Source organism: Schistocerca gregaria, chromosome 4 (genome assembly GCF_023897955.1).
Source record: "Schistocerca gregaria isolate iqSchGreg1 chromosome 4, iqSchGreg1.2, whole genome shotgun sequence".
In the NCBI taxonomy this organism is placed as follows: Eukaryota; Metazoa; Arthropoda; class Insecta; order Orthoptera; family Acrididae; genus Schistocerca; species Schistocerca gregaria.
The window spans coordinates 243,791,558-243,816,855 of record NC_064923.1 but is presented as its reverse complement, the minus strand read 5'-3'; the positions used below and the strand labels follow the sequence as shown (position 1 = coordinate 243,816,855).

General features: G+C 45.3%; 1 protein-coding gene across 2 annotated transcripts in view; it reads right to left on the bottom strand.

The window, feature by feature from the left end:
• LOC126267407 (uncharacterized) overlaps positions 1–25,298 on the bottom strand; it is a 131,503-nt gene that overhangs the window by 58,095 nt on the left and 48,110 nt on the right. The window lies entirely within an intron of this gene.

Sequence of the window (25,298 nt, the reverse complement as noted above, 5' to 3'; positions counted from 1 at the left end):
TCCGCCGCGCCGCACTCTGATAAGCAAACGATGCATCCCGTTCCCCGTGAACGGACCTGCAGGACGAATTCCTCAAGCCGCATAGCTGCGGGCCGCGTGTCCGCCCGGGGTACGCCCTTGTCTGCCGCGTCATCTCTGCCCGCAACCAGCCGGTTTGTTAACTCGGACGTCAGCAAGGTCAATCTGAGTCGCTAAGTCGTCGCTGTTTTTGCGTGAATTTTAAAGCCCCGATACCAACGTTGATTATTAAAAGAAACTGTACAAGTTACTACACTTCGTATCGTTTTAAGCCTCGAAGACACGGAATGGACAGTGCAGTGAAAACAGCCTGCTCTTGTTCCTGTGAGACATCGTGGAATACTGCCGCTTCAGCCCCTATAGCTACATAAAGTTCTAATAGCTGTCATTGAAAACCACAGCGCGACCAACCAGAGCATGGCAGATATTCTTTGGTGCTTGCAGAATATCTTCTACGAAGAGATGGCAGTGGGCAAAAGCACAGAGAGTAGGAGGGAGAGCGGTCTATCATCACAACAAGGTCGCCCAAACTTGTCCAATCTCCCGCGTGCCAGCCTGCCGCACACAGCTTTGATTCCTGCAAAGTTGGAACGTGCGGACACTCTCTTTCGAGGTGATCTGCTGATCACAAACAATCACCTCGCTGCACAACTGGACGTCTCCGTTGGTAGTGCTCACAGAACCGCAATGGCCTGTTCTTCCTCATTCAGCCTACGGCCCACACCTTCCAACTTCAATCGTTCTGGTCCAATGAAGAATGCACCCTGCAGGAATCAGTTAAGGGATGATGAGCAGATTACTGATGCAGCAGGCCTTGGCTCTGACGCTGGACAGCAGAGTGCTACCTTTCGGGCATACAGGCCGTCTCAGTAAGGTGGCGTAAGAGTTTTGTAGTCAAAAGAGTGAGAATGTTACGGTGCATTGGTGTTATTGTTGTTGCTGTTGTGGTCTTCAGTCCAGACACTGGTTTCATGCACCTCTCCATGCTACTCTATCCTGTGCAAGCTTCTCCATCCCCCAGTACCTACTGGAACCTACATCCTTCTGAATCTGCTTAATGTATTCATCTCCTGGTCTCCCTCTACGATTTTACCCTCCAAGCTGCCCTCCAATACTAAATTGGTGATCCCTCGATGCCTCAGAATAGGTCCTACCAAGCCATTCCCTCTTCTAGTCAAGTTGTGCCACAAATTTCTCTTCTCTACAGTTCTGTTCACACCTAATAAAAAATCACAAGTTTTCGTGTTCGCCGATACTGCAAACAGGCCTCTGACACACGTCCATCAGCGACCTCAGTTGTATAAAAAAACTCCGGCGTCTGTGAAATGTTTAGAGATAGAATTTTTATTACACCTCATAGCTAAGACCAACATGCTTCAAGGCACAGGCGATTTAGATAAAGATCTTCAAGATCATAACTGTTCACTTATTGATGTGGAAAGTGACACGATTTTGGAGAAAACCATCCACCCCTCTGCCAAAACTTAAAAAAGCCAGTAATTGGCGGTTTCTTTTTGTTCAGAGATGCAGGTTTCTTAACTCTTCCGCTGGTTCAACATGACTTTGTGCTGCCGTGTACGAGGGTAGATTTAGCGCCTCTAAAGCCCTGCGATTGGCTCAAGATGGGTTGAAGGTGGAGTCGTTTACCAGTCTCGACGTTTGGTATCCTTGTGCGCTCTGTTCTATAAAGGAGCCAAATTGGTCCTTAGTATGACCAGTGAACGTGTGTGACACACACAGAAAACTACCGTGATTTCAGGGCTCTGGTAGAGAGTGAATTGCGATCCGTCTGTCCGATCGCTAGACCATACTTTTTTTTTTTTTTTTGTGGCCGCAGTAGATTCACAGGTGCTGCCTCCATATCTCCCCACCGCCACGCAGTTATCACCAGTTGCAATTTACATCGCCACAGGGTGACGTGCTGCTGCTCCAGCCTTGTCAGGGCGTACAGATCTCAATCGCCAGTTGCTTTCATCTACACCTATATTGAAAAACTTCTGTAGATTACCAATCAAAGTCAGCTCAGCATCAGATCAATTCTGAATGCGTTTAAGCCGGCTGCTGTGGCCGAGCGGTTCTAGGCGCTTCAGTCCGGAACCACGTTGCTGCTACAGTCGCAGGTTGGAATCCTGCCTCGGGCATGGATGTGTGTAATGTCCTTAGGTTAGTTAGGTTTAAGTAGCTCTAAGTCTATGGGACTGATGACCTCAGATGTTGAGTCCCATAGTGCTCAGAGCCATTTGAACCATTTTTTGTAGCGCCTAGAAGCGCTCGGCCACCCTGGCCGGCTAGACAAGTTGACAAATAAGGCTATGAGATGAGCCGAGAGGGAACTTTTTTTTTTTATTATTGAGTCGTGTCTTTAAAGTTGTCTGAGGAAGACTGCATCGTGCTCCTCTGTTTCCACAATGTAGCCGAAGAAGGGGGAGAACGTTTCGGCCATACGGAAAAGCGTGCAGCTCAGTAGGTGACAGCAAACTGGCCGTCCACTCAGAACGGAGGCGTGAACTTGCCCAGCGTTGAAAACGACAATGTGTTTTTGTGCAGGAGTGAAGTTACCTTGTGCGAGCTCTATCTCGGCAAAAAAAAAAAAAAAAAAAAAAAAGCTGACCTTCTTTCTCTTTTTTGAATTGCGAAATTTATTTTAGAAATAACATCATTCGGCGTGAACCTTAGAGTAATCACTCAAATGCAGATGTCCTGACTACAAGACAAGTGGCATCAGAATACACAGTCGAATCAAACTTTTAGGTTCAAATGGCTCTGAGCACTATGGGACGTAACATCTTAGGTCACCAGTCCCCTAGAACTTAGAACTACTTAAACCTAACTAACCTAAGGACATCATACACAAGCATGCCCGAGGCAGGATTCGAACATGCGACCGTAGCAGTCCCGCTGTTCCGGACTGCAGCGCCTAGAACCGCACGGCCACCGCGGCCGGCAAACGTTTAGGGAAGGGAAGTGGTGTATTTGCGGGTATGTGGGAGAGACGGGGAGGGGGAGAAAGAGAAGGGCAGTGTGGGAGAGGAGACGTTTGGTGGAGCAAATTTCGTTCCCAGTATAATTTTTACAATCTGCGGCAATGAATTTCTTTCTAAGGTCGTTTACGGCAATGGGAAGCGTAAGGCGCCGGTAGAGGGTCGACGCGAGATATCCCCCGACACGTAACGTGATCCGGAACTGGTTCAGCAGCCTAGCCTTGACCGCCGCATCAAACTTTTAGGTTCAAATGGCTCTGAGCACTATGGGACGTAACATCTTAGGTCACCAGTCCCCTAGAACTTAGAACTACTTAAACCTAACTAACCTAAGGACATCATACACAAGCATGCCCGAGGCAGGATTCGAACATGCGACCGTAGCAGTCCCGCTGTTCCGGACTGCAGCGCCTCGAACCGCACGGCCACCGCGGCCGGCAAACGTTTAGGGAAGGGAAGTGGTGTATTTGCGGGTATGTGGGAGAGACGGGGAGGGGGAGAAAGAGAAGGGCAGTGTGGGAGAGGAGACGTTTGGTGGAGCAAATTTCGTTCCCAGTATAATTTTTACAATCTGCGGCAATGAATTTCTTTCTAAGGTCGTTTACGGCAGTGGGAAGCGCAAGGCGCCGGTAGAGGGTCGATGCGAGATATCCCCCGACACGTAACGTGATCCGGAACTGGTTCAGCAGCCTAGCCTTGACCGCCGCACACGTTCCCCTGGCGCAGCCGCGATCGTTGACCCGCGGGGAAGCGCCAAGCCCGCGGCAATTTTCTACTGGCGATTTGGGCAGGTAGCGTGCGCCGGCGCGCGCGTGCTTAGCGGGTAGCGTTTACGCGGGCGCCGACGCTCGGCTTCCACGGCTCGCAAAAATTAATGTGCGATCCCCCCGACGCGGGGCAGCGCTCTCCAGAGGCGCAAAAAGAGGTGGCCGCTCTCTCGCCATTGTAAATTCCACGCGCATCTCGGCCCGCCTTATTGGAAGTGTGTGTGTGTGGTGCTGCCGCTGCTGCTGCTGCTGCTGCAGCTACGTAATGGCGGCCGGCGATTCCCGCTTTAGATAAACACGTGACGCGGTGGTACGGCCGCGGTCCTGCGCAGATTAAGACCGCAGCACGTTAGCCGGTCCGTCAGGGCGCCGTTAAAAACTGTTATTAATTCTTACGAGGTTAATTTATAACCGGAAAACAAAACAGAGGGGATGGCCGGCCGGCGGTCTGTTGATTACGCGGTGGCGGGCCGAGTTATTAAGTGGCCGGCGGGTCTTCCATAAATAACTGCCCGCGCTGCCCGCCGTGGGCCCCGCTCGCTCTTTTCTGCAAGCTGGCTCACCTCAGCGGTGCAGCATCTCTCCTCCTATACTTCCTACCTGGTGGTACTACACAGTGGTGCAGAAACAGACTCAGGGTGCAGGCGACAGTATTTGTTCAGCAGACAGTTCCGCTTGCGGCAACTCCAGCTGTTACTCGGCCGTAGCGGGGACTGTCTTGGTCACGTGAGTAGATACACCTACATTCCAGTTCAAAGTACGAGGCCTTAATTGTAGTGCTAGCAGGAAAAGCTGGAAGTATGTCGTAAATCACGATTATGTACCCTTATCTATTCCTCGGATTACAGTGCCATATGTGGCGAGACGAAGAAAATGCTTCAGACAAAATGTATGTAGATTTTTTCATAGAATTCTATTGTGCAATAAAAAAACGAGGTTTCCATTGAAGATTTCAAAGTTGCCACCCACACACGGGGTGGGGTGGTGGGTCGAGTGTGGCATCATTGGATATTGCCACTTTAATACAGTTATCGCCGTTTCTCGCTTCCGATTTTCCATTGCTCCTTATCCATCCACTGTCTATTGTGCACATCTCTACTTTGCACCGCTTTATCTACATCCTGTCTCCATCTTCTTGCTTGTATAAGTTTTCTTTTTCTTCCAGGAGTATCCATTGCCATACTCGTTTCGGACATATTGTACCACCCATCCTTTCAAGATGCCCATATCAAAGGAGCCTTTTTGTTTCATTTGTGTCTCTAATATGCATTTCAACTTCCATTATCTTATTAGTGGTTTAGTGAGTTACTACGCAAGTTTCTGTAACACACTCGTTATACTTCATATAAACGTATGGCCGAGGTCTAATGATTTATATCATCAATAATTTTGTAGGTTTCTGAAGATGACAAGTTTATTTTTTAAAATCGATAAGGCGATATAAAATATGTGTGCAGCTGGCGACTGAATTTTATTCTGACATACATACTACAGTTGCTGAAAAATAACAGCTAAGAATGAATTAGTGAATATCACCCACACAGAAATTGGGGTAGTAACCATGACCGAAAACTTGGAATAATTCGGGTTTAGGCTAACAAGTATAAGCAGCCATTCATTGTGATTACTACAAGCGAATGGTGTAATGATGTAGCCCGTGCCTCCTCCACACCCCGTACGGAAAAGGGCGGGGAAGATTTTAACTTGTAACGTAACGATCTTGAGCAGTGCAGCACTATATATCAGCACGTACATATTTCAGCTGCGCTCGCGTTCCTTTTGGCGATGTGGCGGTGGTCGAACTAGTAAAGATAGACATTTCGTATGAGACTTTGATGATACGCGGGTTACTGCCTGATACCACTGTTTCTAAAGCTTCGGCGCTCTCTCCGTCCTTCAGGCTGCCAGAACATCCCCTTACGCAGAAACCCTCACCCCCATTCTCAGAAGTAAGGGACGTAATCCCGAACCATAAGGAATACTTCGCCGATAACAAGTGAATAAATTGACAATATTGCCTCGAGACAAGCGTGGGCATTATATACGGGCTAGCGAGCTTTATTCAAATGACGAAGGGGGACTCGATTCGGCAGTCCACCCCTGAAGACGCTGGGGAAGAGTTTGACAGCCTCCAAATATACTCCGTGCATAGCCCCTGTTGGCTCTGATGGTGCTGCTTTTCAGTGGAGCCAGAAACTGTACGCTGCACAGTATAAAGCATTACGACGCTGAACGAGATGGACTCTCGGATCTGGGGGATTCTTCTCGTAAATGAGCTGATGTTCATTGTACTACGAGCACAAGTTGCTTTCACCAAGTAGGCGACAGTACAAAGAATCCAACCTTGAATTACTTGATCAGTTGACTAGTCGTGTCAGGTCCCTCTGCCCAGCGACGAATTTCAGCCAGATATAGTTGCATATTTTCAGCCATCTAGTACAAGAGAGCTCTTGCAACCACACACACACGGAGTCACTGTAGACGAAAGAGCTCATTTCGGGGTGGCATGAGCTACAGACTCCTTGGTGATGCCTAACTGATCGATCCTAATTGGTCACGACGGATATATATTACGGAACGAAAAGCAGACGTACCATACTGATCCCACTAATAACTGCAACATATTTCATGTGTAACATGAGTAATAGGCACTCGATCTGACGATTCCAGCGTAATGTAATGACCAAAAACCCTTTTTCACTCAAGGTCTAGTTTCTTACACACTGGCGTCTGGTGTTGACACCACACAATTGTTACCCGATGAACAGTTAATAAGAAAAAAAAAAAGTTTCAAATGGCTCTGAGCACTATGGGACTTAACATCTGTGGTCATCAATCCCCTAGAACTTAGAACTACTTAAACCTAACTAACCTAAGGACATCACACACATGCATGCCCGAGGCAGGATTCGAACCTGCGACCGTAGTGGTCGCGCGGTTCCGGACTGAAGCGCCTAGAACCGCTCGGCCAATACGGCCGGCGATAATAAGCAAAAATCCAGCGAAACAAAAATCAAATTGACTGGTAAAAAAAAATTCATCAAAATAAAAAAGTTCCTTTTTTATTGCGGAGTCATATGCAACAAAAAGAGCAGCGCAATTCACAGATACGCGTTGCTGTCGCGTTGACTAAGGAGTCAATGTCCTGCGATAGCCAACTGGGGCCCTGAAATGTATACGTTGGTGAATAAAATTTGCCATTGAAATGATAAAATAAGGACTTCACTATTGAACTTCCGGTCTTTGTCCGAAGCACTGTCCGCAAACATATATACAGACGAAATTCTACATCATTTACCTTCACTCACACTGCAGTAGTGGCTTCAGGTGAGTGTGCGAACTTTATTACACCAGTAACGCGAACTCTGTTTTCGCTAGGGTTTGTCCCATCTTGTAAGGGCACAGCTGTACTGAAGTTTTGGCAGATTTATTTTCTTTAACTTTGCGTCCTGATGCCGAGCCTGTCGCCACAGTCACCAGTTAACCTGAGGGGGTTCAGCTCTCTGTGAATTGAGTAAACTTCGTTCTGTGTGTCAGTGCATTTTAACTGTTTTTGTATCGTGTTTTAGGAGGCAGAAAGGGAGAAACAGCCCAGCATTCGCTTAAACCAGCGCGGGGAACCGCCTAAAACGCGCAACCAGTATGGCCAGTGTACCAGCCCACGACCGTTCATCCGTCGCGCGGATTCGACACGGGTGTCGCTCACCTCCCTGTCTCGCAAGCTACTCCGTACAGACTAACGTTTTTGTGTCCACACATCCACGCTTTAACTCCTCTTCTGCTGCCCACAGAAAATGGGCATTAATGGCTTGCACTTTTCGCATGTCCTTGCAGGCACAAACCAACCTAGAAACAAATGACTCGTAATAACTATAATCATTAGCCTCCAATAATGTAAAGACTGATGAAGTGTTGTTCGGTACCCTGTCCTCAGTAACCAGTGTAAATAACTGCACGTCTACCCCTGACTCCCTGTACACAAACACACAAAATTATGTTATCATTGTTGTGTTCTTCTTCTTTAGTTTCCTTTACTGCTTGCTCAATATTCAGATTGAATAACATCGGGGATAAACTAAACCCTGTCTCACTCGCTCCCCAACCACTGCTTCCCATTCATGCCCCTCGACTCTTATAACTGCCATCTGGTTTCTGTACAAATTAAAAATAGCCTTTCGCTCCCAGTATTTTACCACTGCCGCCTTCAGAATTTGAAAGAGAGTATTCCAGTCAACATCGTCAAAACCTTTATCTAAGTCTACAAATGCTAGAAACGTAGGTTTGCCTTTCCTTAATCTATTTTCTAAGATAAGTCGTAGGGTCAGTATTGCCTCACGTATTCCAACATTTCTACGGAATCCAAACTGATCTTCCCCGAGGTCGACTTCTACCAGTTTTTCTATTCGTCCGTAAGGAATTCGCCCCAGCCCTGACAAAATTCTACCATTAGGTGAGCAACATTGTATGAGACACAAAATTATATCCATTTCTAAATTTGTCAGTTAGCTAGCGAAGAATGAATAAGCGTGAATAGGAGAGGGTGCGCAAAAAAAACTGGTATTATTTTTTAAAAGCTATATATTTTCAGATTGTATACAAAAGCAATCCCCTTCAAAATATTCTCCATTACAACGGATATACTTGTCCCACCGATGCTTCCACAGTTCAAAACATACTTTGTAGTCACCTTTAGAAATGGCTGACAGTTGCTCCGTGTTTTTTTTTTTTTCCTGACTTCTTCAATGTTGTCAAATCGATGTCCTTTCACGCCGCCTTTCATGCGTGGAAATAAGAAAATACCGCACGGAGCCAGGTCAGGCGAGTAAGGAGCGTGGGGCAGCGAAACGATGCCATTTTTAGCCAAAAACTGTCTAAAAGAGACAGCTGTGTGTGTGCAGGTGCGTTGTCGTGGTGGAAGAACCAGTTTGCTGTCTGCCACAAATCGGGTTGAACCGAGCTCCAAGATAACTCACTAACCTATAACAGCTGATCAACGGTCTCTCGACTGGCTATGAACACAAGATCTCAAATTTTTCAATATCTTCGTCGATTCGGACAGTTGATGAACTTCAAGAACCAGGCTTGTCATCAATCGATATGTCGCCATTTTTAAATCGAGCAAACCACTTGTACACTTGAGTTTTTCCCCTGGCGTCATCTTGATTTTCGACATTAAGACAGTTTTAGCAGCATCTTTACCGAGTAGAAAACAAAATTTCACAGCTGGACGTTGTTCACGTAGTCGTGTCGTTATAAAATACGAAACAAGAACAAGAAAGAGCTAGCAAAAACAATCACTGGAGATGAACAGAATAAGTCAAGTCGACAACACGGGCGGCACTGAACCGGTAACGAGTTGCGCCAGAAATGCGTACAACACAAGCTCCGCCCACAGCAATGTCATGTGGGGGGGGGGGGGGAGGGGGGGGCGTTACCTTCCCCGTACATATGTCACGCTTCACGTTAACTGAAAAATTTGGAAATGGATATAATTTTACAACATAAGCTCAAATATTGTTGGGCAGAGGAATGGGGGTAGGTCACAAGCCCGCCCCTGGATCCAAACCTGAGCGCTTTCCTATAGTATCCGGGAGATGAAGCGGGACTGCGAAAAGCGACCGACCCGCGGGCGGAATGTGGAGGAGCACAGAGGGCTCAGTACCTGAGACGGACGGGGCGCAAAGTAATTAAGTGCCGGGTGTTGGGTATAATGGCGGGGTGCGGGTGGCACCGGCTAAGTGGAAACCCGAGGCCCGGACAGCGCCGGACCAGCAGAGGGCGGAGAGCGGCTGAATGATGAACCCGGATAAATTACTCGCTTGATTTGTTTGCTCCGCTCCGCTTACGCGGGAAGAAGGGCCGCTCACTCTCGCACGTGACTGAAATTGCAAAAGTAAGGCAGAGGTTCGCGGTATGCCGTCGCTTTATCCTCGGACTGGTCCAAAAATGAAAAAAAAAAATTCATGCCTCCTTGTTGGCGGAATCCCTGCTGCAACGGGATAAGAACAATGCCGGTATATTCTACTGTTGCAATCGTTTAAGTTACTGTGTTACACGTCAAACGACCCGTCAACAGGTCTACACGAGAAAACGACACTGCCGCTCCGCTTAGTTTCCTCTTAAAGAAAAGAAGAAGATTTAGAAATAGCGTCCAGCCCATTTTCTGTCTACCTTGTCAATACGAGGTTTGACTGAAAAGTAATGCTTGCACAAACTCTTCAACAGTTGGCAGCATTGGTATGCGGAAGGTACTGGCTTGTTCCGTAGCCTCTTCTCTGCATCTGTAGTTGGCCATAAGCCTTAGCATTGAACGGTTGTGTCGTTACAGTGTAAAGTACGGTACCCTGCGCAGACGGTCAGTTAACGCGATTTAAGCAACGTGCAATCATTGAATTCTTGACAGCAGAAGCTGTCGCTCCAAAGGAGATTCAACAGAGAATGATAGCAATTTATGGTGATTGTTACAATGAAATGAATACCACTAGTTGCATTCAGGCGTTGATGTAAGTCAAGAGGGACAGTTGAAAATGTGTGCCCCGATCGGGACTCCTCCTTCTATGGCAAATGGATCTCTCCATCTGAGCCACCGAGAACACAGAGGATAGTGGGGCTCCAGGGAAATATCTCTGGTACACCTCCCGTGAGACCCACATTCCTAAGGCGCTGCAGTCATGGACTGTGCGGCTGGTCCCGGCGGAGGTTCGAGTCCTCCCTCGTGCATGGGTGTGTGTGTTTTTACTTAGGATAATTTAGGTTAAGTCGTGCGTAAGCTTAGGGACTGATGACCTTAACAGTTAAGTCCCCTAATATTTCACACACATTTGAACATTTTGAACAGACCCACATTCCCAACTTATTGTCCCACACTATATCCATTGTGCCCCTGCCCATATATATGGTGATTGTGTTGATGTGAGCACCGTGCGTCGTTGGGCGAATAAGTTTGAAGATGTTGAGGCGGAAACATCTGACCTGCGTAACAAACAGAGTTGGACGTCGTGTGACAGCAACCACCGAGTTTCACAAGCAAAATGTTGACAGATTTAGCACTGTCTGACTTCCAACTGTTCCCGATAATGAAAGACGATCTGCTAGGACATCACTATGCTTCTGATGAATACGTTGAGAGAACTGTGAGACCGTGGCTCCGGAAACAGAGTGTCGACTTCTTCAGTGATGGCTTCAGAAAATTTGTTCATCGTTGTCAGAAATGTATCCAATTGGCTGGTGATTATGTGGAAAAGTGAATATTGGTAATTAACGATCACATTCTAAGGATTATTTCTGCGTTTGAATTATTAAAATATTCCCATCCAAACCCCATTAACGAAGGTGGAGGCATTAAATTTCATTCAACCCTCGTATTATGACCACTAGAAACACTAACGCACACAAGAATTAGTCGAAAACAATATTATTGTGTTTGGAAATTATAGTGTTACGGTTGACCTACCGTTGAGTTTTAACATGACTTGACATTATATGTACCACTGTCCTGATATCATTCACCATGTGACGTCTTTTCCTTAGCCACCACTGTACCTTCGTACTGTGACGTCACCGCGCGTTTCCGAGAAAGTCCGTGAGAAGCCAAGTGCAATAATTTCGTTGTCGGGTAGTACAAAGGGCAGGCAAAATAAAACTGGCCCAGAAAATATTTATAGCGAAACTGACGCGAGATCAAACTCTTTTAAGGGCACTTAAGGTTTTTATTCGCTACGGTGCCTTTTTCCCGCCATTTTACCAGTACGTTTTAGGATTGTGGATTTTACTGTAAGTTTCTCCAGCACTTACAGTCTTTAAACTCTTGCGCACACAGTAACACAGACGTTTTCCACGAATTGCGCTTCACGTAACACTCCTCAATGAACACGCGCTATGGTATCGTGTGTACCATTTTGTGTTGCATTCAACTGGTCACTAAGCATGTCTGTTGTCCTCACTTGCTCTTTTGTAATGACACAGCGGAGTAATCAGGACGCTACGTGCGGGAGATGCACATACAGCATCCGACTGATGCATCGAAATCACCATTTGTATCATTTTTTTGTGATCGGCGGTTCCCCCGTTTATTAGCAAAGGTCAGTTCCGCATTGGTCTCATAAATAATTTCCGAAACAATTTTGTTTTGCTAACGTGGTAATTGTTGTATTCTCATGATCAGTCCAGATCTCGTCTTTTGGGAGCAGCCCAAGACACATCACACCAAAAATTATGTCACGTTCACAGCATGTCATGGTCCTCACATCAGTACGAAAAGAAAAATATTTGTAAACATAATTTAATGTTTGGCTTGATGTAGCTTGATGTCGCGGAAGGAGTCTAAACTAGCTGATCACGAACAATGAAATGATCTGCGTACTTCAAATAATAAAAACTGAGAGTAAACGAAAATCAGTTTATAGTGGCTGTGGATGCATACATAACAAAGGCTATTACTTACTTTTAGATAAAAAAGTAATTCAGTAATTGCGTTTTGTATGGTATGGTTTTATTCTTATCTGGTTTTATTCTTCTGTTCAAGTCGGACGCCTTTCTCTACCCAAGGATCTTCTAGACGCGCTGTGACAAAAATATTAGAAACTTCATTACTCATTTTCAGCGCACACGTTATTTTATGTTTACTCTGTAACAGGCATTTTCCATCGGGACTGTGGCCCATGCTAAAAGAGCCACTTCATGAAATTTCGGTTCTAAAAAGAAGAAACAGTATGGTTTAACGCCCTGTTGACAGCAACTTCATTATAGACGGAGCACAAACACGTACTACGAGAGGAAGGTGAATGCGAGCAAACTTGATGCCATGACTAGACATATACAAAGGACTTAACGAATTTACTCGGCTACTTAATGAGGGAAAAGCTGTTCTAGGAACGATTCCTTTTCTTCCAGGGGAAAACACACAAGGTCATATGTGATTGCTTCAGTCTTTCGTGGTCGTTTCTCAAGAATGTGTATCGCTCACTTGTACTTTTCGACTTTCCGCACATTATTAACAATATCAAAGTTTACATACCAGGATACGATTAATACGATTACATAACAACAGATTCTGAATTAACATTTCACCAGATCCGTTCGATTGGGCAGATATGCCTCAAGATTGGGAATAGAATGGCAACAGGAACTCACCACTAGCCTTCTACAACTGTGAATACCGAGCAAGATGGAGCAGTGGTTAGAGCTTTCCAAAGGTGTCTGGAAGGCGCCGATTCAAATCTCCAGCTGGGCGTCTATGTTTAGATTTTTCTAGAACACTCAAGTGCAGGGACTGTTCCTTCCTAATCCGAACTCTGCCTCTACTGAACTCTTTGTCAACGCAACGCTACACCCCAATCTACGTGTTCTTAAATTAAAACAAATGCGACGTATCTTAAGGCAAATGCCATGTGGATTTGGCTATACTCGGCCAACTGACAAATCCAACGAAGAATAATCGAGCTCACATGTCAGGAACATTTCAGAGGATTAAAATACAGCCTATCACACCTCTATTGCGGCAGAGGTCAAATGCTTAATTATGTTGTAGGGTATGCAAATCTTATTGGAGAGCTCGGGGAATGGCAAAGGCAGAAAAATGATTAGAAAGGGAAAGCAGTGACTGGGCTCCACTAGTAATCGTGAGACATCAGGCAACTGCGAGTGCGTCGAGAAGTAACAGGGCAGGCGCGAACTCGTCTGAGTATTTTCACATCTCAACTTTTTCTCTTTCTCACTTCTTTTTTGCCTTCTCAAATTATCTTGACCCACGTATGCTCTCACCGCAGAAAGTCGGGGTTGTAACAGCCCTATCTCTCTCTCTCTCTCTCTCTCTCTCTCTCTCTCTCTCTCTCTCTCTCTCACACACACACACACACACACACACACACACATACACACATACACACACACACACACACACGTACACATTCACAGCCACAGTCTTCATTTATCTCGCGGCAGCCTTGTTAATCGTTTCCCGTCGTCTCTCTGAGAAGGATCTCTAAATATGCAGGCTGTTAGCCAACATTCCCTTCAGCATCGGCCGGTGAAGATGCCTAATACCGGGCTGGCAGAAAACGTGACACGCAGTGAAGCCCACGTTCCGACGGGGCTGTGGGGGAGGGAGGGGGAGGGGGGGGGACAGCATGGGTCTTAACTACTGTACAGTGGCTTCGCTGTAAGCGCGAGCCACTAGTCAATCCGGGCTCTGACATCCAACAGGCGTGCCTATCATCTTTGCTGACAGCAGGATCAGCCAGCTCATGTAGCAGCGATGAACTCAGTATCTTCGAACTCACATGCTACAGAGGGACACGTCTCCCCAGTGGAAACCGACACTTTCGTGTTGCAATAATACAGCTAACCGCTCTCCAAGTTATCACATTACAGCTCCAGGACGCTCACTTGGAATTGATTTAACTTGCATTTAGACGCGAGTTTCAGGTTAATAGATAACGAATTTCTTTTTATACTACATAGTAATAACACACTTCTTTGCTAAGGGGCCAAAAGAAGAAGTTCATGTTTTGTATTTGTTACAGCTACCAGTGTATAATGGACTTGCTTAGCGCCTGCTGCTTCGCTTGTGTACACTGTACGGTCTGAACAGATATTTTTTCTTGAATCGATTTTTTTATGTTCAAAAACTGCAGCACCTTCTAAACTTTTCACGCTAATTAAAGCCACAGAATGTATTTCTGACCAAAAACCGATTCTGGCAACTTGAGAACAAGGTTTTAGTTAATTATGCCTTTTGCGTTCTTGTAGTGATATTTCCACACAAAAAAAGGTTGAAATGGCTCTGAGCACTATGGGACTTAACTTCTGAGGTCATCAGTCTCCTAGAACTTAGAACTACTTAAACCTAACTAACTTAAGGACATCACACACATCCATGCCCGAGGCAGGATTCGAACCTGCGAGCGTAGCGGTCGCGCGGTTTCAGACTGTAGCGCCTAGAACCGCTCGGCCACAGCGGCCGGCTCGACACCTCATCCGAATGGCATTGCAGGACAGATCTGGGTCCTCCTCGCTTCTGCCACAACAGTGGCACAGTGTAACACATCGTATACTATCAGGGGCGGGAGTGCGCGTCGCTCACTTCTCCGCCTATCTTTGATAAATGTGTAGACGCGTGCTACACGGCAATGGTGTTGGACGACGTCACTGCGGACAGAAATGTTATCAGATAGCGTTTTCGAACGAATCCAGGTTCTGATTGCTTGCAAATGGCGGCCGCATTTTGGTTCGCCGCAGACAGAGGGAGCGGCATCACAGTCACGCATTCGCCGAGACATACAGCGCCGACTCAAGGCGTTATAGTGTGCGGTGCTATTGGGTGCAACCACAACTGACAGTAGGTGCGTGCCCAGGGCACTGTGATCAGTGTGACCTACGTGAATGACATCCTGCGACCAGTAGCCACACTTTTCCTGCATAGCACCCGAGACACCATTTTTCAGCAGGACAATGCACGACACATGTTCCTGAATGAACACGTGCCTTCTTCGTGTCACTAAAGATGTCAGCCTTTTGCCCTGGCCCGCCAGATCACTAGAATTGTCGCCAGTCAAAAAGGTTTGGGATATGGTGAAACCACAGGTGCAGCGCTGTGACCCAGATCCAACCACTGCTAGTGAACTTTGGGACCATGTGGGTGCAGCATGGACGACTAAAGCACAGGACTCCATTCGCGCCTTACACGAATCGATGCCATCACGCATGGAACAAGTTATCAGGGCCCATGGCGGACCCTGTGCCCACTAGGCAACAGAACAGAGCCTTGCGACCGCTACGGTAGCAGGTTCGAATCCTGCCTCGGGCATGGATGTCTTTGATGTCCTTAGGTGAGGCAGGTTTAAGTAGTTCTAGGGGACTGATGACCTCAGATGTTAAGTCCCAAAGTGCTCAGAGCCATTTTGAGCAACAGAACACATGCCGGACCGATGTTAACTAAAATATTAATCACTTCTGCAGAACGTACTAATGTACAGGACCTGTGAATATGAACGTTCTATCTTTAGTCGTTCAAGGTGTTCTGTTTTTTTTTCTGAAGATGAGTGTAATTTTCGGACTTTACGCCTGCGGCCAAGGAGCTTGAAGTATATAATTTCAGGCGATCGCGCAATTGCTGCTCTTTGACTATTAATAACACATTTTGTATCTAAATCTTCGAATATTTTAAATCACGCAGACGGTCTGCTCACTGCAGCTGGACAATGCAGCCGGCTTTTTAATTTTGTGTCGCAGACTATGCACCAGAATGAGTCGTGTGGGTGAAAGGCAATATACAAGCATCGTGGCGTTACTATTAAATGCACAATATGATGTGGTATGAATGTCGTAAAAATATTATTTTAGAAAAGTGCTCTATGATAAGATCAGCTGAACAGAAACTGACTACAGGAGAATCTTATACGCACTTATGCGATACTGCCAGGCCGGCAATACCACAATTTCTGAAATATCTTTGTATTATAATCAGAAAAACAAATGGTCATTAACTGCGTCACGAGTGAATTGGAGACATTAAAATTACGGTTATTACACATGGAACTTCTATTAACTGCAGTGGAACACACTCAAAAAACGACCTATTAGCAGTCTTCCCTGACAGCCAGTAAATCAATGTATGTGGAACCATGGAATGTCTTAGTAATTTGGAGGAAGCGCTTTCAGAATAAACGCTAGTGTGTTCATGACTTCTTGTGCTTTGTTTAACACGCCTTCCACCTGTGTAGTGTAGTGAAATTGCAGGTGCTGTCCGGAAGCGACGTGGCGTATGGCTGAACTTTGAATCAAAGCATAGGTGAGTGACTTTAATTAACTTAGTTCGTGTGACGTTATGAGCTCAGAGTAGCGTAGGCCGCACAAAGATTAAGCTCCCATCCATTTGCCAAATAACATACTACTGTTTTATCAGCAACCTCACCAGAAAGTTAACACTGTACGTTTATAAGCAATTATGATGGTAACAGATTACGTACAAGGTGGGCAAAGTGAATATGGCCCATAAAATATTTCATGCACCTTAAGATACGCAACCCAACAGGCCGTGTCCAAATGATGTAATTTGTTTCGCCACTAGTAAGGTACATGAAATACACTCTAAGACATAAAGAGCAACGCACCACGAAAGAAGTATCCGAATGGGGCGGAAATCGGTAGATGTGATGTACATGTACAGAGTGTGTAAATTATTTAAATGTCGATCGACATTCTGTTACTTTTTTCATTGGCCTACCGTGATTACTTTCAAGGAGTTAAATTTTTTTGCTTCCTGAAAAGCTATATCTCGCGCTGATCAGTTAGACATCCCCTTTCGTCCTTCCTTACCCTTCATTTGGCTAAGAAAATTCGGAAAAATATTTTCCCTCTGTTCACTTGTTAAGTTTTTCTTAATTACTCTGATTATTTTCTAGCCGTTAAATCTTTTTTTTTTTTTTTTTTTTTTTTTTTTTTTTAACTAGGCCTCAGGTTTGTCAGTTTGATACCCTTTTGTCTATATCCCACTCTTGTTCGGCAATGAAAATTAGGACAAAACAAATGTACAATCTTCCCTCAAGTCATTAATTAAGTTTTCCATAATTACACCGATTACTTTCAAGCTATTAAAGATATTTTTTTGCAAAATAGACCTCAATTGTCTAATGCCCACTCCTCGTTTAGCTATGAAAATTCGAACAAAAAAACCTCTGTGTAATTTTCCCCCAAATGACTAATAAATTTTTCCTTCATTAGGACCTAACAGTGCGCCCTTCAGGAATTGCCATAAATATCTAGGTAGTTTTCGCAGGAAAACAAAATCATTTTAGGTTTATATTTATTAACGCCAAATCTACGTGTTAAGAAAACTACAGCAGTAGGGAGGTAATAATTTTATCGAACTTTTCAAAAATACAGAAAACGGGAAATGCGCGCTCTTTCGTTCACCTGCGCTTAAGAGTATGCAAACCATGACCAAAGAGTACACATTTAGCAAATGTCACAAATGAAGAGCACTGTTCGTGACACAATCTCCCACAATGCCCTGGATACAGTCCTCTGGGAACGCCAGAATCCATGTATGCTTTATTCTCACAGCTTACAGTCTTTTTCTTAAAGCAGAGTCTTTCGTAGTGAGGACAGCGGCAACCTTAGTTCACTTTATCCATTTTCAATTCGTTGTCTGGCCTCGTTTAGCAGCTCTGCACTTTAGATGAGCTTCCTGACGGATTTTCGTACTTAATTTGAAATCATTCAGAAACAAAATCTATCCTTCGGACACCACAGTACCTCAAGAGGTACAAATGCTTAGTTGTGCCGTAAGGAGAACGCACGCACGCTTTGGGGTAGGTATGTGTGTGCTCTTTCTTACAGAAACAATGATTCCAAGCGAAGTCAACAGATGGCAGCAGGCGTTACATTTACAAAGCATGTGCACGCAGTGTGGTAGACTGCTAGCCAGTCTTTCTAAATGCAACCAAGAATTATACGCACTTATGCGATACTGCCAGGCTGTTGCTCGTGTATTCTATGTATGACTTACACAAGGGAGTATCAGAACTACATCAAGAAATCTGTCCGCCCCGATAGCTGCCGGCATGATAGCTCAGCGTGTTCGGTCAGAGGGTTAGCTGCCCTCTGTAATAAAAAAACTGAGTTAATGGGTCAATGACGAACTTAAAACGGGTGTCTTGCGACGTCCGCCCCGAACAGATGCAACGAACCAAAATGAAATTTAAAAAAAATTGATAGCTGAGTGATCAGCGCGACGGAATGTCATGCCAAGGGCCTCGGGTTCGATTCCCGGATGGCTCGGAGATTTTCACAGCTCAGGCACCGGGTGTTGTGTTGTCCTAGTGATCATCATCATCATCATCATCTCATATCCATCAACACAGAAGAAATGCACCAGGCAACCTGCCTACCCGACGGGAGGCCCTAGCCACACGACATTCCATTTCATCAAGAAATCTCAAGAGTCTTTACCTGTTTCTCTTTGGAAAGAAAGGATTTCTTCACACAACTTATACGAGGTGTTCCTGATACCACTCTGAAAATTCGTCAGTGGCGAGCTGATCAGTTTAGTCAGCTGTCAGGAAAACAAGCTGCGCTCTCTTAGTGACTGCGCAATCTTTGGTACAGTATATCTACCTAACGGGATTACTTTCAAGCAATTAAATATGTTGTCGCAAAACTAGGCCTTACGCTGGTTAATTGATACCTCATTTGTCCGTTTTGCACCATTTGTTTGGCTGTAACATCCGGACAAAAATGCATTGTGTAATTTATAGGAAGCCTGCCTTTCGCTTCGCGCAAACGTAGCAGAAAGACTATAGGGGGATTTTCTGTTCCCTGCTAGCTTCGCAGCAACATGAGCCTGTTGTACTGTCCGACACGATGACTGCGAATTAACGCTATTTACAGCCACGGAGAAACGGGTGGTGACCGAAGTAATCCCGCGGCACTGACGTCACAGCCCGCGGTCGTTGGTGCCCGAACGAACGCCGCACCACAGCTAGCCCACCGCCATGTCCTGTTTATGTACGCTGGGCGTCGAATGCGGACCGCCGAGATTAACGGTTTGCCTACTCACTTCCCGAACGACAAGCGCATGCTCGTCGGTTGCAATTGGCGCTATTCCCGCGTACGCCAGTGAGAGTGAAATGTAATGCAACCAGCACGACGTGATGCTCTCAGCGCTGAAGCTACGGGCCGGCCAAATCCTCTCCAAGCACGCCGAATGAACACGAGCTTCAGCAGACATGTTCGCGTGCGCCAGTGTCGCTCCGTCGGTATCGGTTCCAGAGGTTTAAACGAAAACAGGAAGTTCGGAGCGTAGTAACGCGTCGATACACTACTTAATCGTCGTTTGATATCGGTTTCGTGTTGCGTTTGGAATTTTTTCCTTTAGTATTTCGTAATTCAGCCACAGATTTTTTGACGTGCATAACAAACAAATCACAATGGTCATCAATACGACCAAAGTAATAGCAGATACTGCTAAGGAACAGCAACGAGGAAACACTTCGCTAGATCAGACACCTGTAGCTCTGAAATCTTTAATAATTCATTAACACATCGCTAGATGAGACATCTGTAGCTCTGAAATCTTTAATATTTCATTAACACATCAAGAAATTGATACAATATTTTAAACAAGTGATCGTTTCCAAGAGCGATGAGAATTCCGCTGCACCGTTAGCACGTTTAGTAACCTTGCGTTACTTAGTTACTTCTTCCGCAGATCAAATTCACGATGAACGTTTATGTGGCTACATATTGCAGGTTTTTTTTAGATGGCTTGTTATCCCCACTCAAGAGTTCCTCTGTGGTACGGAAGAGGACGTCAAGAAGAGACAGCCGGACGCTGTGGCAGAGTGGTTCTAGGCGCTTTAGTCTGGAACCACACGGCTGCTCCGGTTGCAGGTTCGAATCCTGACTCGGGCCTGGATGTGTGTGATGTCCTTAGGTTAATTAGGTTTAAGTAGTTGTAAGTCCAGGGGACTGATGACCTCAGATGTTTAGCCCCATACTGCTTAGAGCCATTTGAACCATTTGAAGAAGAGAGAAATTTAATCTACATTTGAAAACACTTCTTCCACCAGTCAGATATTCCATAGGTATTTTTTCAAAAGATAGATTGCCAATCAACTTTATGGTTGGAGGTTCCATTCCTTCCTTTCTTTGCTAAAGTTAGAACCAGAAGTGGGTTACGCAGATAATTTTTCCTTGTACTGTTGTGTGTGTCTCTGTTACTCTGAAAGGCAAATGAATTGTTGATAACAAATGTCATAAGTGAGTGTATGTACTACGAGGCTATAGTTGAAGGGGTACGTGCGAGATGTACTTCTGTGAACTCCAGACATAATTCTAATTACTTCCTCCTCTACAATCAACATTTCTTGCCGAAGCGAAGAGTTAGAATTTTATCCCATAAGACATCAATGAATCGAAGTATGCAAAAGATATTAATGTACCGACTGCTATATCCTTAAAGTTGTCAATTATCCTTACGGCAAAAAGTAGCCGAACCTGAAGTTTTTAGAAGGTTTAATACATGGTGTTTCTAGTTTTACGACATGGTGTTTCTAGTTTAAGTTTTCATCAGTATGCACACCTAAGAACTCACGATCTTGTACCCTGTTTATTACATCTTTTTAGTGTAGTGGGTTAGCTGGGTGTGAGAAATTTTTGACAGTGCAAAACTAAATGAACTGAGTTCTTTTTCTTTTTTTCTTCAAGCTTTAAAGCTAGCTCACTTGTGTAAAGCCAGTAACTTTAACAAAAAAAATTTTAATAGTTTCTCTGTCGATATTTCTTCTCTCGACTTCACAACAATGCTTGTATCATCTGAAGATAGGACTACTTCTACCTCCTTACTGTAATAAAATGGCAGATCACTAACATGAAGCAAGAGCAGTGGAGGGTCAGTGGTCGAATCCTGTGAGAATACCAAGATGTTGAATTAACTACACAGAACTCACGGTTATCCGTTTGTGGATTATCCGTGCATAGTTTGGCGATTTTTTAAAATAAAATACAAAGTATGAGTATTCTGTTATAATCAAAGTGAGTATTTTCGTTCACAAGATACTACCATGCATCTGACTCATGTTTTCCCTTCCAAAGACAATGCAGGGCCCCAATCCCACTGTGAAACTTCCCTGAAATATTTTTCCGTTGTTTTCCATTTCGTCTTCAGGTAAATACGAGAATCGCGCTCTCTTAAGATGACCACGGCCGATTTCCTGTCTTTATGTTTGCCTAGACTTTTCACTAGGAACTACAGATCGGTAGATCCAAAACGTTATTTTAAGCAAGTAACAACTAAGTAACACAGTGGGGTTTGAAATGTGACAGTAGCATGCTTTGTAAATTCAATAAATACCAGTTCCCGGCAGTTAAAAAAAAACATTTGTTCTGGATTATGTGCGTTACTTGATTATATAGGGAGTCTCGGGTCCATGTTCCCCAGGTTACTTGGAAGCATGTGTTATTTTTTTTTTTCCTTCTGATGGAATAATGTTAGTTTCATTTCATTCAAAAACAGCGAGGTTGTGTAGTGTGCCACAGTTACTCTGTTTTGGAATAAAACAATTTACAGATGCTAAATCACTTGAAGTAAATGCTTGGATTTGTTCCTTTGAAAGGGCACGGCCAACTTCCTTCCCCAGCCTTCTCTAATCTGATTGGATCCTGACCTCGCTCTTTCGTCCCATCCCTCCCCCCAACCAACAAAGAAGACTGATTTCGACTGCTAAGCTGTCATCATCAGAACTCAACCCGACTTGTAAAAAATTTTCACAGCCATTGCGTGTATATTTTGGTCATATAATACAAGTTCATTTTTCTTCTGTAGAAGTAAACTGCGAGAGGAGTTGAATAAGTAAAGCAAAAAGAATTTTGTCGACTAATTTTGGATGAAAAAAGTGCAGGATTTGCTGTAGGACATCTTGGAATTTTGCCGCTTCAGCCTCTATAGTTCCCTGAAGTTGCAACAGCTGTCACTGAACACCTGAGTGCGACCAACCAGAGCATGGCAGATATTCTTTGGTGCCTCCAGAATGTCTTCTACGGAAACATGGCAGTGGGCAAGAGTAGTAGGGCGAAGCGTCTATCGTCATCGCACCAAGGTCGCGCAAACCTGTCCAATCTCCCGCGTGCCAGCCTTCCGCACACAGCTTTGGTACCTACAGTGTTGGAACATGCGGACACTCTCTTTTGAGGTGATCTGCGGATCATAAACAATCACCTTGCTGCACAACTGGACGTCTGCGTTGGTAGTGCTCACAAAACCGCAATGGCCTGTTCTTCCTGCCGGCCGGAGTGGCCGTGCGGTTCTAGGCGCTACAGTCTGGAGCCGAGCGACCGCTACGGTCGCAGGTTCGAATCTTGCCTCGGGCATGGATGTGTGTGATGTCGTTAGGTTAGTTAGGTTTAATTAGTTCTAAGTTCTAGGCTACTGATGACCTCAGAAGTTAAGTCGCATAGTGCTCAGAGCCTGTTCTTCCTCATTCAGTCTACGGCCCGTACCTTCCAACGTCAATCGTTCTGGCCCATTGAAGGATGCACCCTGAAGGAATCAGTACAGGGATGATGAGGAGATTACTGATGCAGCAGGCCTTGGCTCTGACGCTGAACAGCAAAGTGCTACCTTTAGAGCATAGAGGCGGTCTCAGTAAGGTGGCGTAAGACGGCGTAAAATAGAGTTTTGTAGCCAAAAGAGTGGGAATATTATGGTGCATTGGTGTTGTTGTTGTTGTTGTGGTCTTCAGTCCAGAGACTGGTTCGATGCAGCTCTCCATGCTACTCTCTCCTGTGCAAGCTTCTTCATCTCCCGGTACCTACGGAAACCTACATCCATCTGAATCTGTTTTGTGTATTCATCTCTTGGTCTCCCTCAACCATTTTTACCCTTCACGCTGCTCTCCAATACTAAATCAGTGATCCCTTGATGCCTCAGAATATGCCCTACCAACCGATCCCTTCTTCTAGTCAAGTTGTGCCACAAATTCCTGCTCTCTCCAAATCTATTCAATACCTCCTCATTAGTTTCGAGAACTACCCATCTCATCTTCAGCATTCTTCTGTAGCGCCACATTTCGAAAGCTTCTATTCTCTTCTTGTCCAAACTATTTATCGTACACGTTTCACTTCCATACATGGCAACACTCCATACAGATACTTTCAGAAATGACTTCCTGACACTTATAACTATACTCGATGTTAACAAATTTCTATTCTTCAGAAACGCTTTCCTCGACACTGCCAGTCTACATTTTATATCTCCTCTACTTCTACCATCTTCAGTTACTTTACTCCCCAAATAGCAAAACCCATTTACTACATTAAGAGTCTCATTTCCTAATCTAATTCCCGCAGCATCGCCCGATTTAATTCGATTATGTTCCATTATCCTCGTTTTGCTTTTGTTGATGTTCATCTTGTACCCTCCTTTCAAGACACTGTCCATTCCGTTCAACTGGTCTTCCAGGTCCTTTGTTGTCTCTGACGGAATTACAATGTCATCGGCTAACCTCAAAGTTTTTATTTCTACTAGTTTTGGCCAAAGGGAGAAGGTCGTTTTTAATATCATATTTCCTGAGGATTCTTGAATTTTCGAAGAAATACTTCCCACGAAGGGTAAAAAGCAACGGATTTGGAAGTGTCCACCGTTGGTTCTCATGGGGGTCGAAATTGAAAAGCACGAGTAATTTGGCTGTCAGAGTACCCATTCTGCCTGAAAACAACCTTAAGGTGATCCAACCCCTGTTTCAAGTTATCGGAATCCGAAACAGCATAAGCCCTCTTGACCAGTGTGCGTAAAACTCCCAAGCGTTGATGTTGTGGATGACAACTTGTGGCATGGAGGTGGCGGTCCGTATGCGTAGGTTTTCGGTATACACTGTGGCTCAAACTCCCATTTTCTTTCATATGTTCTAAGGCATATCCAAAAAAGGTAATTAGGCCATCATTTTCAATTTCCGTCGTAAACTTCATTCGTAGATGAAGGCAGTTAAAATGATCTAAAAACCGATGAAGAGATTCCATTCCATGTGGCCAAACGATGAAAATATCCACGTATCTCAAAAAACATGTTGGTTTAAGAGAAGATGTCGTAAGTGCCATATGCTCAAAATCTTCCATAAAGAGATTGGCGACAATAGCGGAAAGAGGACTCCCCATAGCCACACCGTCAGTTTGTTCTGCTTTTAGAAAAAAGTGTGTTGGATAACGTATTGAACAGCCCTCGAATGCTTATGAGAGCATCGCACAAGCAGCAGCGCGAGCAGAAGAGCGAGAATTCTGTTTAAGTGGTGCCCGGCAGTCGTAGCGCCCCTCTTACCGGCTGCAGCAGGACCCGCTTAGAAGCAGGCCGGCCGTGTTGTCTCGTGTTGACTGGCTCCCGCGCCCGGTGGAGGCAGAGGTGAGACGCATTTGGCGCGTTACGTGTGGACAGCCGCGAGAACGGCAGGCGCCAGAGAGGTGCGGCCAGCAGCGGGGGAGCGCCGGAAATCGATTCCAGGGGGCGGAACACCTGCTGCGGGGGATAATTGGACAGATTCCAGCGCGGCTCCCATAATAAAACCATAGACTTGCAAATGAAGCGAAACTCTCGCGCCGTCTCCCCCCCCCCCCCCCCCCTCCCTCGCCCCTCTCATTCGCTCAGTCGTCGCCCCGTGCGCCACAATGGCCGCGCCCTCGCCACTTTGCCGCTACTAAAACAGCCAACAATTGCCGGCCGCAGCAGTCGCTCCACCAATTAAAACTGGCACCGAAATAAGAGCAAACGATAGCGCCGGTGCTGTTTTTCTATATAAAAGGGAAGAAACGCAGGCGCTGCAAATACGAGTTACCAGAGCGCACTGCGTGCTTCAGCTGGAGCGAATGTATTCCGAAGTTCGATTCGAAGCGAATTATTCACTCGGGCGGACGTCTGCATTTATTCTCCGTGAGAACAGAGAGTTCTTACGTGTCAGAAATAAGAACTCCGTATGCATGCACGACTCGATCCTAGTTTTCAGTAATGTCTTTAGAGACCCCATACTGTGCTGTGTGAGCTGCG